This window comes from Pseudopipra pipra, chromosome 9, assembly GCF_036250125.1.
Source record: "Pseudopipra pipra isolate bDixPip1 chromosome 9, bDixPip1.hap1, whole genome shotgun sequence".
In the NCBI taxonomy this organism is placed as follows: Eukaryota; Metazoa; Chordata; class Aves; order Passeriformes; family Pipridae; genus Pseudopipra; species Pseudopipra pipra.
Genome location: NC_087557.1, coordinates 21983325 through 22003233, shown reverse-complemented (window position 1 = coordinate 22003233; position 19909 = coordinate 21983325). Strand labels below are relative to the sequence as shown.

Sequence of the window (19909 nt, the reverse complement as noted above, 5' to 3'; positions counted from 1 at the left end):
GTGAAAGAACAGTGCTAATCTGATCAGCTTTGGCAAGGTACTAAATCAGACCTCTTGTCATAATCCAGACTTTTTGTTTGATAGTCATTTGGCTTTCAACAAACTAGTCTCTTCTGTGGAAACAGAGTTTATGTGCAAAAGATCTGATCAAAGAGTTTTGTTTCCTTTTTTTTAAACAACAAACCTGTGTTTGGTTGTTGCAATAAACTATGGAACTTCAGGTTTCAGCCTAAAAGCAAGATAAAAACATTACCTTTTGGAATTTCATATTCCTTCTCCCGTTGGCAAATATTCAAATGCCATTCCCTCAGCTCTGGACACAGACATGTTTTCGCCTTGTTTCTGGAACTGTGGACACACTCCAGACTTCGAAGATGCAGTGTTTGTTCTACCCTTGAGATCTTCAGAGATGAACAAAAGTGAAATATAGGCTCCCCCAGATTTTGTCAAAGTTTGAATTTATATACAGATAGAAGAATTGGAGTTTTAGTCTTGCAATTGGGAACTGATCCACGTTTGATCTCTCTGTGCTTTGCAAACAGATCTGAAATTGAGAAAAGTGGAAACAGAGAATCTACAGGTTAGACTTTCCTGAAGACCTTGTTCGAAGTAGAGAGATTCACTTGTTCTCTTGAAAGGAGTCCAACATGCTTCCTGCTTAAAAAGCCTTCACTCTTCAAGGTGGAGCTTGGCTTAGTTACTTCCATATGTATATTTTTATAAATTTGACTTTATGGGAGCAAAATTCCCATTTTGGCTCACAGACCTCAGGGGTTTTGCCACTATTACCATTATTACTTCATTGAGTTCTACTTCTTCATGATTATTTTGCATCATACTGTTGAGTTATGACCCCTCGTGACTGGTGTGCAAGACTATTGCTTTGCATTTTTAACCAGCACTCTCCAAAGTTCAGTTCTTTGATTTTAACAGTCCTTTAATCTCCTGTAATTTATTGCCATATTCATTTTAATATCTTTCTTCGTTGCTCTATGCTTAAACCTTCAAAGCTTTTTTCTTTCTTTCTTCCTTTTTGCTCCTATGAGTATCACATCACTTTGTGATCAGCACATGAGCAAATTAAGCCAGCCCATGGTTCTGGATTTGTAAGGTACCTTCACTATGGAAAGTAATGATCTTTCAAGCAAGAAACTGAAGGGATTCATGGTTATTTACCAAATCAGTCTCACACAGTGATTATGAAGGGATGTTTTTCTAACCTTTTGCTACCTGGGGATGGAATTCTGCAGGGGTCACTTGTGGGGTGTCTGTCAGCCATGATGTTTATCATCCAAGGTTTTTCCAAAACAGAGTGAGAATTTCCATCATCAGGGAGTTACAATAGTATGTTTGTCACTCTCATGTGCTGGCATCTATGGTATGAACTAGACAGGGCATCATGGAGGAGGGTGGGGGGATTTTTCTCCTGCAATATTTGCTGTCTTAGTTTTGTGTGGTCTTTGCCAATGTGTGTTAATTTCCCTTTTGATGTGTTTTTATTCTTCATTCAGGGAAATGCCTGGCTGTCTAAAAGTGCCTTTTCACCTGTATGAATAATAAGTCAAATAACAGAAAGAAAGTTAATTTGAGACAGAACCAGAAGTTTTGATTCCACTACCTTCACTTTCTTTCACTGATCCTGAAATTCTTTAATGAATTTTTCCAACACAGTGAGAAAGAAGACGTGAGGCCTAGATTCATGCACACATGGACAAGTATAGATATGATAGTTAAGTCATGTAGTCTTTTATGGGCAACTCCTGTATGTTGGCTGGGATATTATAAAATCACAGAATCACAGAATGGGTAAGGTTGGAAGGGACCACAGTGGGTTATCTGGTCCAACCTCCCTGTTCAATAGAACTCTATTATGAATATTCAGTCTGAATCATAACCCTAATTTTTTAAAATTTTTTTGGGGTATAAAAGGGGGGGAAATAATGGAAGAAACCAGAATAGATACCTCCTGCATCATGCGGTGACCTGGAACAAAGCTCAAAAAGTTGTATGAACTCAGGAAATTTCAGGTCAGGATTGTAGCACTCCATAATTGTCCTTCCTCATCATTACAGATTTATCTGCTACCTTTTATTTCAGTAACAATCAGAATAACATTTTCTTGGTGACAGCATAATTTTCTCATTTCTTGCTTTCACTTCTTCTTTCCTCCGTGTATCTGACAAATACAATTTGCAACCCCAGCCACAGGGAGCCAGCAAAGGTGTAAAGCACTGAGCTGTGGCTGTGCTTAGGTAACCACTGATTTGTCTCAGAGCTCTGTGTTCACACTTGTCCTCTAAAATCAGGCCATGTAGAAATACATCTCTTCCCCTAAAACTGTACCTGTCTGAATAATGTTTGGGACATGGATGTGAAATGAAAGCATGTAGAGCTCCTGAGAAACAGGGCTGTGTCTGCTATTGCCTAATGGTCTAGCAGTACATAAAATGTGGGTAAATGACCCAAATTCAAAGTGGAGTAAACCCCACATTTTCCTTCAACTCCACTGCTGGAACTGAAGTGTGATCTGTCTCTGCTGTGGTAGTTTTACTGCAGAAGAACTGGGGAAGTAGGGAACTGTAAACCCATTTGGTTCAGATAATCTGTTACATGAACTCTGTTGTTGAAGAGAAGGGAAAAAACCCCATAAAATATTTATTTAGAAAGTGCAGCTTGTTCCCATTTGTGACCAAGCAAATTAAGAAGACTGAGCTTTGTGGGGGTATTTATGAATGGAGGAGGAGGGAACACTGTAATCATGAAAGTCTGTGAAATGAGATTATTTTTTCCTAAGGAAAGAGCCTGTTAACAGATTTTAATGTGCAAGCCACATAGCCCCTGTCTACTCTCAGCCTGTTCAGCTCCCCTTTCCTGCAGAGCTTTCTCTCTCAGTGTCCAGAGCTCTCCTGCCACGATGGGCTGGACCTCTGCACCAGCAAGGGAGGTCTGATTCACACCAAATGTTTGTTGAAAACCTGCTACAGAACAACCAAAATCCTTGAGTTTACAGTAGGAAATTCCAGTAAAAATTTATGATCTGGATTGTACAGGAAAGTAGAGTTTGACAGACAAAGTGTTTCCTTGGGTCTTAAAAGCTCCAAAACTCCTTACTTATTGGAGGAGAATTAGCTTGAAGTATCATAAAGATGTTAACTGCAGGGGCTTTCAGGGGAGCTTAAAAGAATTAGGAACTTTGCTGTCAATTCATCATACTGTTGCAGGAAAATGCAATTGAACTATTTATTTTCTGCTGCTAAATTTCAGTCTTACACTACTGGGAGGGGTTAACATTTCTGTGCTGGATTAAGGTGTTCCATGCTAGAGAAGACATGCATGGACCACCTTCTTGGTAAATGTACTCTTCTGTACCAGCTCATTTAGACTGAAAGTGCATACAGGTCCTTTAGTGACTTATAATCACCATGACACTCAGCAGAAACATGGGATTACGAGAAGTAAATGTCATATTGACTGATCACTTCCAAAATAGAGGGCTCTGTTTTAAACCTAGTCAGGGAAATTGATGGTCCAATATGCAAGGGGGAAGAGAATGTTTTATGAGCTATTCCTGTAATGGTTTTGTGTTGGGATGGCTTTTCAAAGGAACTGTTTTAACCAATTCCTTCATCCCCACAAACATTACATAAGAGCCATTGGCAAAACTAACACACACACTCTTCTTGTACAAAGGACTGAAAAACCAGCCCAGATGTTTACAAAGCAACCACAAAAGACCGGAAGAAAAACAAACATACAGAGATGTTTTAAATGCAGAGCAACCAACAAACACAGGAAAAAAAGTATCCATGTTCCTGGCAGTAGCTTTTGAACATACTGAAACCATTTGGGGCAACCCTTCTTTAAACTTCCCTCATGGCAGGTTTGAATTATCAGTTATGTTTTCATTCATCACTTAAGGTCAAAGACTTCATCTTTGAGTATAGGCCTGCCCTCTCTAAAAAGGCAGATGGAAAAGGTGTAGCAAATCTTCATCTATTGCTTGATGATTAGTCCTAATTGGTTTACCCTGCTTCCCCTAGTTCCCTTCTTCTGACAGAAGCTTTATAGCAAGGACATAAAAGAGGATTCTCTCATCTCACTTGTCTTCCTCTATGAGCAAATTGGCACTGCTTCTGCTTCCCATTAGCTCACAAGTTTCCTCGGAATTGCAGTCTGTGTCTTTGCAGGTCCAAAAGTGCACTGGACTACTGTGCAAATTGCTCCATGTCCACTTCTTTCTGGCTGACATTTTGGACCCTTTTCTGAGTACTACTCAGAAGTTTGGAATACTTTCCTCCCAGGTTGAAATGCCTTTCTGTGACACAGATGAAAGAAAGAGGGTGGTTATCTGAACAACATGGCTCTTGCAGAACTGGTTCTGAGATAATGTATTGCACTGAGCGAGGAGTCTGGTTTCTGCACCAACTTCTTGGTGTTCTTTGGCCAAACCGTTTTGATTTTTAGGTCATAAGAAAGAACTTTGTTTCCCTAGGAGATATTTCTATGTCTCCTTTGTTTCCTAAGCAAGAATAGCTTGGAAAAATGTATTGCATTTGGACAATTCATACGGTCACTCCTAAAATGCAGCTTACATTTTCCAGATGGCTTAATAGCAAAGATGATTTAATATTCTTTACACTTATACGAAAGTATTAAAGGATCTCACAGATCCTTGTGCCTAGATGAGGTGGTCCTGAACCGAGGACTACCAAATACAAAGCTAATTTGGATCTATAGAAAAGCTTCACAACTTTGACCTGTTGCTAACTAATGTATCCATAAACTTACAGTGAAGGTATCAGAATCCGTGCTGCTTTTTCTTGAAGAAAACTGTTTATGTTCCTCCTCAGCAAAACAAAACACTGTAAAAACTGTTTGCTTTGTCTTCTGGTGTCCTGAATTTGCTGAAGAAGGTCATGGCTTTTGTCCTCATTGCCCTACAAGGCAAAGTGCTTGAAGAGGAAAAATGGTTCTTTCAGACCGGAATGTTGAGGTTGCAATTTGTTGTAAGGGACTTGAAAGAGGAATTTTCAGTTCCAACCTGTTTAAAGAGGAATGGGCTGGTGAAAGAATTTAAGGGCACTTCTGAAATGCAAAATGTTGCCTGTCTATGGAATGGCCTAGAGAAGAAACGTCCAAGAGGATCTGTAGCTCAGATATTCCACACTGCCTGAACAGAATAATGAAACACTTCTCTTGAGATTTACGAGCCTGGAAAATATACTGCAGATTTCCATCAAGGCCTGAAAATACTATACATTCTAGTTGGAGTCTCTAGTACATCTCTTTTTATACAAGCAGTACAAGGTGGGACTATTGGGAAGGAATCAGAGATGAAGTGTAAATGCAAGCACAGAAAACAAATATATTCTTTACTGTCATGAGACTCCTGAGCTGAAATTGTGAAAGAAGTTTTATCTTTCCAGTGCAGATTCCCCGTTTCTTCTTTTTTGTTGTTTTGTTTTCACGTCTAAATATTGTCTCCAACTTCTCATCATTACATTGCAGGGCAAGGGGTGGTGGGGAAAGCATGAATTCTCTTGGAATTCTCTTTCTTTAGCAAAAGCACAGGCAACGGAGTTGGAGAGTCCAGACTGCTTTACTTTCCTCCCTGAAGGCCAGGGACTGACAGGAGCATGCTGTGAATGGTGTTTCATCACCTGATGTGAACACTGATTCACCCTTTCCTGTCGAGGGAAGGAGGAGCAGGGCAGTGGATTGTGCACTTCATGATGCTGGCATTTTGTGTCAGAGAGTGGAAATCAGAGTTCTAGAAAGCAGGATCTCAAGATTAGCCAGATTGTCTCTGCCCCAGTACAATGTTGCTCTGAGAGGTGTGTGATGGTTGTTATTCTGTCCCATTCCTGACAAATTGCGGCCCTTGAGATTCCCACCCTCAGTTTGTACTAACTGCACAGTGGAATTTTTTCCTTGGCTGTAATGCCAATCTCTCTTGCTGCAAGTGTTTTCTATCAAATGTATGTCATAAACCATGAAGTAGATAATGTTGCTTGGCAGCCACCTCTGCTGGTGATATTGTTGGTATTATTATTTTATCACTGCTGTGTTTTTAAAATGTTCAACCCACAGGCTTGTGAATGACTTTGGATGTGAGAAAATCTTTGTTACCTGATTAGGCGTGTCAACTCAAGGAATGAAATCTCACCCACCAGTCCCAAATCTCAGTTCTAGGAGTGGAGACCAAACCCTCCTGTGTACACCCTTAAAGAAGGACTAGTTTTTACTGTCATCTTTTAGCCACCTTTCTTAGCACCAGACTCAGCAGAGGACCAGCTCTGAGCTTTCCTGAAAGCCCAGCTTGCAATTTGTGTGTCGCAGCATGGAGCTGAACTCATTCAAAAATCTAGTGCTGAAATCCATTACTAAGAGAACCTTCTGTGCAAGGTTTCCCCAAAGGCATCCCAAAGAGCTTATGGACTAAGCAAAGAAAGCGAGTCAATCCTGATCTATACCTGTGGAGCTGAACAGCACCTGGAATAAAACAGGTCTGTGCAAAAACTGTGAAGGGGAATGCACACTCACATAGTAGTTCTTGTAAGGATATAGATGAGGCTTTTTTTTTAATTAATTGTTTTCCTAAGACATCTAGAGAGGAAAAGAAATAGGTTTCAGTGGCTATTTGGAAGAAACACATATTAAGGACAAGGATTGCTCTGTAAGTGATCCCTGTCTCATATATATCATGACAATACGTTGTTGTCATCCTAACACAATTTGTTTCTCCATGGCTCTGCATCCTGATAGGAACTGCCTGTAACAAACTCACTGCACATGGGCTTGGCTGGTGATTTCCTTGTAAGGTGCCATGTGCAAGGACAGCCCCAGTTGCATTTGCAAGGAACTATTTTGTGGGTAAAGAATTAGAACAAGTGCCTTGTGTGTGATGATTGATACTGCCAGGCGGACAATAATTATGATTTACACGTGATTTCTTTATTCTTGAGGGGAAATCCCAGTTGCCAAGTATGTTAACGAGGTATGTAATGGTGTGTTAACGGACACCGTTAGTTTGCTGGACAGAACTGAGACCTCTGCCAAAACAAACCTTCTCCAATGGTACGTTTTATGGATCAGCAGATTCTGAAAATGCTTCAGAGTGGGACTGAATTGTGGGGCACATGCTTCAGGAATGGCTAACAGTTTCCTAACCACAAGTTTAAAGGTATCTGTTAGTAATTAAATGCACTTGAGCAGTTGTTAATTTCAGTGTTGTGCAATTTCTCTATGAGGTGCAATAATTGCAGTCCGGAAATAGTTTGTTTTAACGTTATGACTTAGATTAGTACAAGTAGTCCCAGCTTGTAGCAGCTTGTGTTAACTTCCATCACCAGTACCAAGGCTTTTGTCAGTGCTCGGGAATGCGCTCACAGTCCATGGCATCCAGGGACCTGTACCTCCCTGAATCCTTCCTGGCACTAACAGGACCCTGTGCTGAGGTTGTGTGATGTTCCTGGGAGATGACCCTCGTGCAGTAGTGGCTGCAATGAGGGGTCTGGTAGACCCTCTCGGCTCAGAGTGATTTCTGAGGAAGCTCTTGTTTCAGCTGCTTTTGAAAACAGGAGCAGCTGAAAAACTCCTGCACAGGTGGAATCAGGGTGGCTCAGCACATCCTTAAGGTGTGTCAAGGTCTAGGCCAGTGTAGCAGGCCTTGGACTGAACCTGAGTTAAAAATGATCGTGGATACAGGTGCACGTTCTCAGTGGAGCTGCCCACAGCCTGGGAAGAAGAGGTTGTCCTGGTATCACATGCTCCCAGCCTGAAGTGCTTTCCCTGAGAAAGACTTAACTCAGTTTCTAGTTTGAGTTTTTCTGTATAATTCATAGATCACAGAAAATTTTGTTGACTAGGACTTCTCTATTTCCAATAAAACTGGTTTAATTAAAATTGTGGGGACATCTGCAGTATTAGATGTGTCACACAGCAGAGGACATACCATCCTGGAAGTGTTGTGCCACAGTATTTGCCCCAGGGTTTGGATCAATGGACAGATATGAATTTCCTGAAATCTCAGAAATCTCCAAAGTACATTTTATAAAACCCAGACCTTGTGACCCATTTACTCCAGAGCAGAACTTCCAAGGTCCCCTGTATTTCTTTCTGCTCAGCTGCTCAGCGTAGATGTATTCAATAGAGGTTCTTAAAGCAGTTTATTGCCTCCATTTTGAAACTTCATGTATTAATACAAGAACTTTGGAGCAGAAATATGAATTAATAAAAGGCTGATAAGGCTGGAGTGATCCAGCAATGATGCTACTTCTTCCTTTTAAAGGTTTCTATTAATCTCAGACATGATAGTCTAGTCTTTGACCGAGACAAGAGTGTTACGTGGATAGTTTCCAGTTGTGTTAATGGGAGCTGTGAAAATCCTGAGCATATCAGCAGGAGAAATGGCCCCTTTTTCAAAGGAAATGTTTTTGGTTGCTCCTTAGTGCATTACAATAACCAGTCACCAGACTTAATTGCTTTTTGTACCACTTTCCCTCCCCTCCTCATATCTTTATCTCTTCATGCCATAAAAATATTGCGTTTTAAAATGAAATCAGGGAGACAGAAAACAGGAGAGACATGTTTTGCATAAAAGAAGAAACATGTGTTAGGAGTAAAGGCTGGAAATGGGCAAACATATTGAAGACATACATGCCTTCCATCTCCCCCTGTGCACCCTTGCAGGGAAGCAGCCGTGAAGCAGATCTCATGTCTCTTCTTGCTAGGAGGGGGCTTGGTTGTTTCTGTGAAATCAGCCAGCCATCCTCCCAAGAGAGGGGTCAGGCAGGTTTGGAGCAAAGTGGGAAGTTTTTCCACCTTGGGCTGTTTCGTGTGGATGTGAACATGTTCTGGTATTTGTACTGCAGCTGAACACGCTGCTGGCACAGGCCGGTGAAATTCATCTGACAGAGCCAGAGATGACCCTGCTTGGTTTTTAAAGGGAGTGAGTTGTTCTCATTGCTCCTGGGAAAGACAGAGAGGCATGGATTAATCACGTTCATCCTCCGTGACAATTCTGCTTAGGACATTCAGTGTATGCTTGTACTATAATCAGATGTGGGTCAATTTAAATGAACTGTGGCTGGCAGGGGTAATCCAGCATGGATTATACAACTTTCCCATGAAAATGTTCATGTTACTCACTTACAGAAACCTTCCTACTGCTGCTGACCTGCTCCCCTCACCTGAGCTGTCCTGCAGGGATGCCAGGGCAGGCAGAGCTGAAGAATGAAGGGCTTTCAGGGAATCTGACTCCACCTGCGCTACTCCTTCTTTTCTTCTTTGCCAAGAAAAATAAAAACATATTCTCCCCACCAACTCCTTTAAAAGGCTGAGGGGGAAACTACAGAAATATTTTAAGTGCTTGTTGTTTTTCCTAAGGGGACAAAAATGCAATGTGGTTTCATTCTAGCCATGCAAATATTTATGTGAGCAAGAGAGAAGAAAGATCAGAGGGAATAACTGGGTTTGGTTGTGACACAGGCTTTGGTGCCAGAGATGTGGATTTACTCTTGGCTCTGCCAGAGCTTGCCTGTGTAACCTTGAACCAGTCACGTTCACCTCTGTGCCCGCAGCTCCCATCTGCTGCAGCTGATGAGAACTCTTTTTTTTTTTTTTGGTATTAGCTGCATGGGGTTGGGACAGCTTTGGGGTAAAAAGGAGCTTTTCAACTCAACATGAAGATCTAAGCACTTAGGTGATGTAGTAATAGTGGAAAATTATGGCAATTTGAGCTCAGGAGGGTACCTCCAAAATTTGTACAGTACCGTGCACACTGTGTTGGGTTTGCTGGAGTCTGCTCCGTGCTGCTGTAACACAAACAATGGTCTGCATTCAGTAAGTAGCTCCTCAAATTTCCTGTGGATATCCCCAGCAAATCTGTATTTAAATAAGCAATAGTTTCTTAATCCTGGACTGCAAGTTGCTGGGGCAATTTGTACTCAAGGTGAATGCTGAGGTTAGGGAGATGTTGAGATGTATAAAAGAAGCTTGCCATCAAAATTGTTTCCAGCTGTTTTCATTATGCCCCACTCCTGCAGAATAAACCAAACATTTTAGCTTTCAGCTATTTCCTTCTGGACTCTGTAAAGCTACCTGTTCTCAAAAGCATTATTTGGTGTCTTTAAGTGCTTTAGTCTGATGTTTTTACAGTTGTATTCAGCCAGTCAAGAAAAATGCCTCTAGATAGATAGGAAAGGCAGCTGAAAAGATGGAAAAGCAGTTTGATTAAATGAAAATATCCATTCAGTTTGAGTTGTTGAAAGCATAAAAATATTTTGGTAATACATTTTGGATATGCTAGAATTTCTTGAGAGTCTTTTCTTCCAGTTCTCCCCTGCTAAAATGTCCAGGGCCATAGAATTTAGTAAATAATACGTGAGCTCGTGCTCAGTTTCCTCCATATTTCTTATCATATCCAGATGGATGCTTCAGCCCAAATGACTGAGAGCAAGGCTCAAACCTGTGTTGCTGGGGCTGTGGGTGACATGTCCACCCCCAGTCCAAGCAGAAATGGGTAAAAATCTGAAATCTTTTGTTAGATAGACATCAGTCTCAAAGGAACTAACATTTTGCTAAGTATTTCTATGTAGAGGTGGGGTGAAGTGGCAAATTATGTCAAAAGAGTTTTAAAGAGGTTTTTTTGACTATTGCTCCAAACCTCAAAGCAATTAAGTGTCTGCTGCAGCTATCCTGTACCTTCCCCAGGTCTTAAAGAACAGAAAAAATCAGATCTTTCATTTAAAAAGATGTCTCTCTGGTAATTGAAAAATTTATTCCCAGAAGCGAAAACATATTATGCCCTTTCTTTTCAGTTAATGTATTTCTGTTTTGCTGTGAAGAGTGATTCTTATGTGCTAGTTGCCCAGTTGCCCAGATGTATATGTTACCTTAAAAGAAAAGTAATTGATTTTTGGCCAAAAGGACAGGAGAAAGGTTAGGAATGTGCAACACAGTTTCTCATAACTTTGGAGGAGGCAGATGTTTCTCTTCTGTTTCCAACCTTCATTTTCTTTGCATGAAGAACGAGTTCTTTAAAACCAAATAAATATCCCTTTGAGAAGAGCATGGTTCCCACTGTTATTCTTTACATTAACTCTTTTGTAGCTAGGGCAGAGTTTAGCTTCTTGATTTTAATTGCAAAAATGAAAGAAAGAGAGACTACACTGTAATTTTTTTCTATAAATGGCTTCAATTATGGTTTAAGAGCTGGTCAAAAGAGCAACAACAGCAACAACAACAAACACTGACATCTGACATAATATGAATTGTCATTATTCATTCTAGGTAGTGTAAATATGACTAAAAATACTTTCTTCTTGCAATTAAGATTTCATTTAAACATTCATAATTGCAAACATAGCAGCACATATTTCATTTTTATAAGGATAGCAGAGGGGACTCTTGTATCTACAAGAAATAACCAGCAAAAGCCTCCTACTGAGGCAGGCAGAAAGGAGATACAAGCAAGGGTTGTTGTTCATGGTAGAAGTGCACAGGGTGGACGTCCCCTGTCCCTGACTGACTCCTCTGAGGACATGCCATATGTGTCTGGGTGATGGAGACAGTAGGATGCCATTCACCTCCTTGGGCACTGAGACCAAACTGGCAGGTAGGCTTAGAAAAGTCTACAGCATAGAGGAAAAGTGAAAAATGTCTGATTCCAGGTTAATGTCCTCCCTCTGGGGATGCCCCTGAGGCTAATGCAGCTAAATTCCATGCTCTGCAGCCCCTGTTTCCCAGGGAAAAGGACTGAAATATTTACCAGGACAGAAAACCTGGCAGGGGAGAGTATTTGTGTGTGGCTGGGAATGGACACTCTGAGATCTCTGGGGGCTACTGAAGCAAGGCCAGAGGCTGGGGGTCACTGATAAGGTAACCTTGGCCACAGTTTGTCTTCCTAGGGTCTGACTGATGGGAAGTGTAGACAAAAGCCTTTGTGAAGCTCTGCTTGCCATATGTAGCTCTACGAGGCTACTGGGGAGGCTGGACCTGTTTACTCACCAGGCCTGAGAGAGGCATTTGGTTCCTAAGTTTATAAATCAACATAGTGACCCCTTTCCAGGGAATGGAGGGATGGCTGAGGAATTATAGAAACTTTTGTCTGAAGCGTGAGTTTGGCCACAATGAGATCAATGAACTCTAGCATCTTCCTCTCATCCCTGCTCTGTGCTGGGCAGTAAGGACTTTCAGAGGTCCCCACCGGGAAATCTCAGGAGGAAGAGAAACGTGAAAAGCAGAGATAGGTAAAAAGTGCCAAGGAAGGGTGAGACAGCAGTTGCCTCAAAGGATGCCTGTTGTAGTCAGTGAAGCAGAACTAGTGTGCTGAAAGATGTGACATTCCTTGCATGTACTGAGTTGTGATGGGAATTTGGATTAGCCAAAGCAGGATCTAGTGATGTAGTAGTCAAGAGGCAAAAGTGAATGTGGAGTCAAGACTAAAACCACATCATCCAAGCAAGAACAGACTTGAGTGGTTCAGCCAGTTCTCTCCGACCCATGGGCTTCCCTGCCCAGGGAGAGCTTTATGGGTTGTGAGACCCTTTCCAAGAAGCCTGTGCTGGGTTGAGATTAAGATGGCAGATACCATCATAGAGTCAGGAGAAAGGGGGCTTTTCTCATTTAAGAATCAAGGGTGGCTCTTCAGGGCTGCCTGTGATTTATTGTTTCCATATTGCGTGAGTGGGGGGCTCTCAGCCCACCCACACTCAGGCTTTCTTTCCTATAACAAACAGAAGAACACGAAACGTGAGTGAGTCTCACATGTTTGTACTCAGCTGGCTTCTTCCTCACCTCTCTGTCCATAGAATCACAAAATGGTTTGGGTTGGAAGGGGCCTTAAAGGTCTTCTCGTTCCAGCCCCCCATTTCAGCTGAAAGAGCATTTGGTAGCAAAGTCCTGGGTCTACGGGGACAGCTGGGGACATTTATGTGCCTTTGCAGAGATGTGTGGCACAATGAGACAATGTTTCCCATTCAAATGCACCTTTATCTAAAGAAAGGGTTTTCATGCTGATTGTAATTTTGAAGGTTTTCAGGGTGAACATTTATGGTATTTTTCCCTTCCCTCTCACTTCTCCTCCTAGACCCTCCTAACGGCCCAGTATTTGGTATCTGTGGAAGATCCTAGCAGTTGGGTAGCAGCTGTGCTGATCCAGGGAAACCTGAAATTCAGTTGCCCCATTCTGCTCAGTGTCAGTATTTTGCCTCTGGGACTTTCAAGTGCTCTCACCTGAATTTCTGGCATCCTCTCGCTGCATGAGAACAGAGGCATTACTGTCACTTCTGGATGATATTTTTCATAGAGCCACTTGAGAGTGAAGAACTGGTTTCCTGTTTAGAGCTCAGAGAGCTCAGCCCATCCATTTCCTTGCCAAGGGTTTTGGAAAGGAACACTCCTCGTGTCCTTCCAAGCATTCTAAAGGCATCTAAGTTCACATCTGACAGATTGGTACAGATGGATCTGCCTGTTCCTGCCTGCATTCTGTCTGAGTGGGGTTGGGGATCATGGCCAGATCCAGGGCTCTGTGAGAGGCTGGATTAGCACATGGCATGATTTCATCCTACTAAGGTGTGTGGCTTCTGGACTGGAGCTGCTGGCATCAGGCCATCAGACATCAGGCCTCTGTTGGTTTACACGTGTCCTAAGTAAAGCCAGTTTGGAGTCCTTATACTCCAGTTCCTCACATGATTTGCAATAACCCAAGCACAAAGTTTGTGTTCCTGCTCTGTTTGTTTTGAAGGCATTTCCTAAGCACGAAGTTGTGCTGCTCTGGCAGGATAAAGAGGATAGTTACACCTGAGGATCTTGTATATGGATGTGCCTGTGTCTGTTTAAACCTGGATAATTTCTGGCAGAAAGCACTAATCCTGTACAGCCGGCGTGAAGTATCTATGCACGTGTTAAAACAGAGTTTAACAGCTTATGCAGGGATGTCTTCCAAGTGCTTTGTAAGGCAACTGGTGCAATACAACCACGCAGGGAAGCTGAAAAGGTGCCTGGTTTTGGGTTTGTTTTACACACTGAGTCTTTCCAGATCACATATTTCTAAGGCCCAGAGCAATATACTGAAATGCTCTACATGACCTGTTCTGAAAGAGGGGAGGGGGTCTGGCTACTCAGAGCTGCTATCAAGAGATAGTACTCTGTAATCTTACCATCTAAAGCTTTCCATCTGCTATTATATCATATATATTTGATGCAGCTGCGAGGCAGTGACAACTTCCATTGTCCTTCAGACTCCAGGAAAATTTCTGTGCAATTTAGCTGAAATTCTGATAAACCTTCGGGTGTTGCCATAACCTAAGTAAAAAAGAGCATCTTTCCTGCTCCAATAGCAAGGAGGAACACTTAAAGTATTTTCTAGCAGTCACTTTTGTACAACTCCACCAGTTTAGTTCAGTTTCATCCTAAAGGATATTTTCATTTAGGACAGTAATACTGATGCTGGGTAGGTATAGGTTGTTCTGGAACTGGAGGAATCTCTTTAGCATATAAATACCTTATTAAACCTTAGCACACATCTCCTAGCAGGCAAAAAGTCCATGCCCTAAGATCTAAAAAAGCATTCTGTTGTGGGGGGAAGGATATTATATTCGATAAATCATATGGAACTATTTATCAGCAATCACTTCTTTAACTTTTCCACAGTCTTCAGTTTCAAAGCACATTTTGAAGTGACTGAAGTTTGCACAGAGCAGTTTATTTAAAAAATTATTTTAGGAAAATTTCCTCAGGGTTGATTGTGTATTTATGAAGGGTTTCTCTTTTCTTTTTTTTTTTTAAATATTAACATAATGTAAGAAAATTACTTTATTAAGAACAGTGGAAAAATGTGTAGAGAAACAGAAAAGATTTTGCAGCAGACAGTCTGTAATGGGAAAAGTTTTACTTGTCGTGCAGTTACAAATGGCAAAGTCAGTGGAAAGACCTTGATTTCAATGGGCTTTGGATTAGGCTTGTTACCAGTGTGGGATTGTTCACTGCAGAACCTTCAGCTCTTTCTGGTTATATCTACATCATCCTCAGTGAATGTATTTTGATTTCTCTGTTTTTCTCTCTTGCTATTATAAGTGATTATTTTTATTACCTTCATTTATCTACCTCATTCTCCTTGCTTGTTGCCTTCTCCTTAACCCAAATCCTGTCCTGATCTTCAGTTAAAAACAAAATTATCATGCTCATAATTGGAACAAATGAATGTTTTTTACTTCACAACAGTTGTTGCCTGATCTCTTGGGAATCCACACTGGCCACTTTGTGCTCCTGACATTGTTTATTCCTAAAAGAATTCTGGTCAACTGCAGTTTAATTATAGTGTCTTTCAGTACACAACACAGCATGGTGCTTACAGTGATGACTTAGTGATTTTCTAAATCATGAAATCAATCTGATTGTGAGTATTTGGAATGTGGTTTACAATCAGCTGGATTATGACTTTTCCCAGTGTGGTCAGTCTTTCTCTGGTGAGCCCAGAGGTTGGAGTAGAACTAGATTTTTGCTGTGAATTGTTTTGGGCTTTATAGTTGTTTTTATTTAAATGAAACTCAGTGTTTTTCAGGTAGTGGCATCTATCTGAACCATGCTGGTACTCCGTGGGTTTAGCTTGGGACCTCCAGGGATGAGCTCAAATGTGAAGTTTGCATGAGCTGTACAGGCAGGGGCTATGCTCCTGGAAGGTAGGCTTCATTCCTACAGCACAGTGCTGTAGGAATCCTGCTGATTGCCCTTGGAGCCAGGAAGGGAGCAGGGAAGAGGTGACTGCTCAGGTCAGTGCCCATGCAGGGCTGGAGGTGCAGGTTGGAGCCCTGGACGTGCTGGGATGTCAAGGTGCAGTTCGGATTCCCTATAGACAGACAGGATTCTTTCCCAGGCATCCACAACTGATGAAAGGGAAATTGTTTGCAGTGACTTGGAATGGATTAAGTAGACAAAATATGAATGTTTGAATAAAGTAGTAGCCACAGCTCTTGTGTAGACAGTAAACAATGGTTTATTGACAGTAAACTCTTGCTCTTATGGTAAAAAGTCTTAAACCACTTATTTCCTGAAAGGCTCAGGCAGGGTGTCTTTGGTCACTCACACATGTTTTGTACTTTATCTCAAATCAAAACATCCTGATTTCCAGTCTCTGGAACACATTACTGGTCCATGCTTCCCTTGTTTGAATAAAAGGTGGCAAACCCAGCTGTGCACTCATCCAGGCTGTTTAAAGTAGCATCTATGAGTTAAGAAAACGTTGTGAATAGATGACACCCTAGGATTTGTGCAGCAGAAAACAGCCCTGGACTTGGCTTGACAAAAGGCAGTTGTGCTGTTGGATATCTCTTCTTAGTCTCTTTCCACTTAAACTTGGATGTGATTGCTGTGAAGGAACAGAGTGTTTTGTCTCTCCACCTGATCTCTACATGCCCCAGTCTTGAGTACCCAGATGTATCAGTACTCACTCTCTACTCTGATACTGTCAAAATGAGTCAGAAAAAATCATCCCACTAGAAATAGTTGAGGGATCTGTTTGTTTTGGCAGCATTGGCTTTAACAGTGATTGCACAATCACTTGTGCTGGCCGGTGTGATGGGAGGGCAGAGGAATAACCAGGGATGTACTGAGAGGAAACCCAGGCACACAGAACTTACTTGCTTCTACCCATGCTGAGACAGATGTGTGAAGGAGACAGACATGGGATCTGGGCACACTGGATGCTCCCTGGAGTGGGTGATGTTTGCTCTGTGGTACCCAGCCGTGTGCTGACTCCTGTTACCTGTGCACAGGTGGCACATCCATCTTCCAAAGCAGAGCAAAATGACCTAAATTACTTTCCCTGGGCTGCGAAAACGTGCTCATCAGCCCTTCTTGCAGTAAGGTTCATTCAGAACAACATGCTCATGTGTGAGGCAGTGTTGGGTGGCTCCAACACAGGTGCTGTGCAGGTGTCTGTGCAGAGATGAAGCTCCACTCGGAGACCATTTGTTAGGAGGAGAGCACAGGACAGAGCTGGGGAGCTGGAGGGCTGGACTGGGCTGGCAAAAAGAGATGTGCGGTGAGGAAAACAGGGGGAAGGGAGCAGAGAGTGTGGGGGCTGCCTTGGCTCTTCCTCTCTGGAATGAATCTTTTCATCGAGGCTAAGATGATTGGGGTTCTGAGTAAACTGGTCTAGTGCAAGGTTCCCTGTTCATGGCAGGGGGAGTTGTAACTAGACAGTCTTTAAAGTTGCCAAACCATTCTGAAATTCTATGATTCTATGGTCAAAGTATTGCCAGTGGTCCTGAATAGCCCAAAGTCTGGACTGGTCACTTCCGAAGTGTCTCCTGCAGTCCTTATGCATTCAAAGGACTTAAATCTGTGATCCTTCCAGATTTCTTTTCCAGTGAGGGACTCGCTGTGACCCTCTCTCAAGGGCCCTGGCCTCAGGAGGTGAAGATTGCTGAGCATTATGTCAGCTGTATCCAAAGTGGTTTTTGTTTAATGGTCTCCGCTGCTGTTTATATTTTCTAATGTGCTGCGGCTGGTGTTTGTTGCCATTAAAACTTCATTTGTTTGGAGGATCTTTTCAACAAACTGAAATCCAATAAATCATGAGAAAAATATTTATTATTTCAACTGGATAAGAAGGGGAGGGGGAAGTCGACAAATTTGTATTCCTTCAGCACCATGTTAAATGGGAGACCACGGGGGCATGTTTGCCAAAAGACTTAGTCCCCAAAAGAACAATTAGTTGGCTGGACAGGACCAGCTGAGTGACAGCTTCACATTTGGAAGCAGAAGTGGAGCTGAAATACTCTGAGTACTCCAGCTTTATCCTGTCTGCCCATGTAATCACATCCACAGATGATGGTAGTGAGCTCAGGGCTTCTGGATTAAAATTGTCAAAAACACAAGCCTCTAATGCCCGAGTTAGAAATCCTGGGCTAATAAACTGGTCCCACTTCTGCTGGTGGCAAAGCTGCTATTGTTTGAGGTCAGGATTTCACTCCAGGTCTGTTTTAGTTCACAGACAGTAGCAGACTCCAAACTCTTCATCCTGCTGTAGGGTATGTTACGTTAGCTTATGGTGGGATAAATGATGTGGAGATCTGGAGCAGAATGTGGAAAATGTCATCACAAGCATCATTACATTAGAGCTGTGGGGCTTTATTTATTTGTTTAATAGTGAACTCAATTAAAAATAGGGTGGGATTTAGGGTTGTTCATGTACTTCTGTGTTCAGCCAATGGCTTTGGCTGAAAACACAGAGAGAAATATGGGAAAGTTGGACTGTTATTTCAGCATTTCAAATAGAGGATACATTGCCTATTCACTTGGAAATTATGTTTAATTTTACAATGCGACATACTTTTCAATGCCAGAAATAAAATAAAAAAATTGCTTTTGGACTGACCTGAAAAGAAATAACTCTGGGATCTGTTCATGGGACTACAGCAAAATCTCTGCACTGTCCAGTTAAGCTCAGAACAGGTGTAAAGTATGAATCCAAATGATTAGGAAATGTAGCAGGCTCCATAAGAAACTCAATGCATATATTTAGTATTTCAGTGGAGAACTGGCATGTATGTGTGTATAACTATGACAGAATCTGTCTTTTCAGTAAGGAAGATGCCCTTCTGCACCTGTAAGCCAGAATCTGGCTGTAAGCAACTCAAAAATATTCATGCAAAGATTTGGACTCAAAGTTTTACATTAAATCCGGTTCCCTCATCCTGCATGATAACTTCTACCCCACAAAGCCTCAAAATTCATCTCCTTCAGTATTAAAGCCTCTAGATGGTCCTATAATAACATAAACATGTAGGATCCTAGATACAATAAGTTAGTGTCCCATCTGTCAAAAACAGGACGTGCAGCAACCCTTCCCAGTGAGTCATCTGTTCAGCATTCTCAAGTCTTTGAGACCTCTGCACTCACCAGGGAGCTCTGACATTTACCAATGTTATCTTTCTTATTTCAGTTTTGGCACCTTCTTCCTTTCCTCAGAGACCGTACTGGGCAAAAAACACACAAAATGAGCAGCAGACATCATCGCTCATTTTTGTGAAAGGTTATTGAGCTTGAGTGTGTTGTTTGGCCTCAGATGGTGGTAACTTCACCAGAAAAACAAAAATTCCACCATACAGTGAAAAAGTCATTAACTGGGCAGAGTTTTATAAGAAGGATCCATTTGTTGAAAGGGAAGAATTATCTTTATTCATAGTGACTTTTGGGATGACTAAACCCTCAAGAAGCAGATTAGAAAATGTTATGAAATGCTTTTCTTACTGTTATTTACTGTGAATCAGCAATAAAGCAGGCAACCCCTTGGCAGCATTCCCACTGAGGTCAATGGAGCTGGGGTTTCACCCCTGGAAGTCCTACTCCGCAGGAGGTGCTCTCTGTCAGTCTGTGTCCAGTTTTCACTTCTGTGAGCAGTTGTGAGTCTACTTACAGTGTTTCATAATGCAGGAACAAAGGGGTTATTCAATGAAAATGAAGGAGGCAGAGATTTAAAGCAGATGAGAGTAAATGCTCACTGCACAATAATGTCAACACCTGGCGTTTTATTGTCGGTAGACGTCAAAGTACTTTACAAGAGTGGTCAGTGCCAGTATCTCTGTTTAACAAAGAGACAAAAAAAGATAACACTACCTGTTCAGGGTCACCAAACAGACAACACCAGAGTGGACAATATCCTCCTACACTATGCAGTGGCTTCTGGCTAAAATCAAATTACTCTTTTGCTACAGAGCTCATTGCTCCAGGTGGACACAACATCAAGAATTCAGTGGCACGGACTGTTTATGTGGAGAACAAGCACATGGCACTGGGAAGATGTAAAAAAGAATTCAGGTCAGACAGCAGCCTCTCTTTTTGTAGTAATCTGTCTCATGCCAGAGAACAGAAGACTTTGGCTGGATGACATGTTTAATTTTAA

The 19909-nt window shown here is 41.9% G+C and overlaps 1 long non-coding RNA gene across 2 annotated transcripts in view; it reads left to right on the top strand.

The window, feature by feature from the left end:
* The window catches only part of LOC135419058 (uncharacterized), a 95048-nt gene that overhangs the window by 39013 nt on the left and 36126 nt on the right, over nucleotides 1-19909 (top strand). Inside the window, exon 1 of one of the 2 annotated variants that reach the window (XR_010432807.1) lies at nucleotides 553-681. The exons of the other annotated variant lie outside the window; for it this stretch is intronic. This is a non-coding gene — a long non-coding RNA (uncharacterized LOC135419058). Of the gene's footprint in view, nucleotides 1-552; nucleotides 682-19909 lie in introns of those variants that run through there. 2 annotated transcript variants of the gene reach the window in all.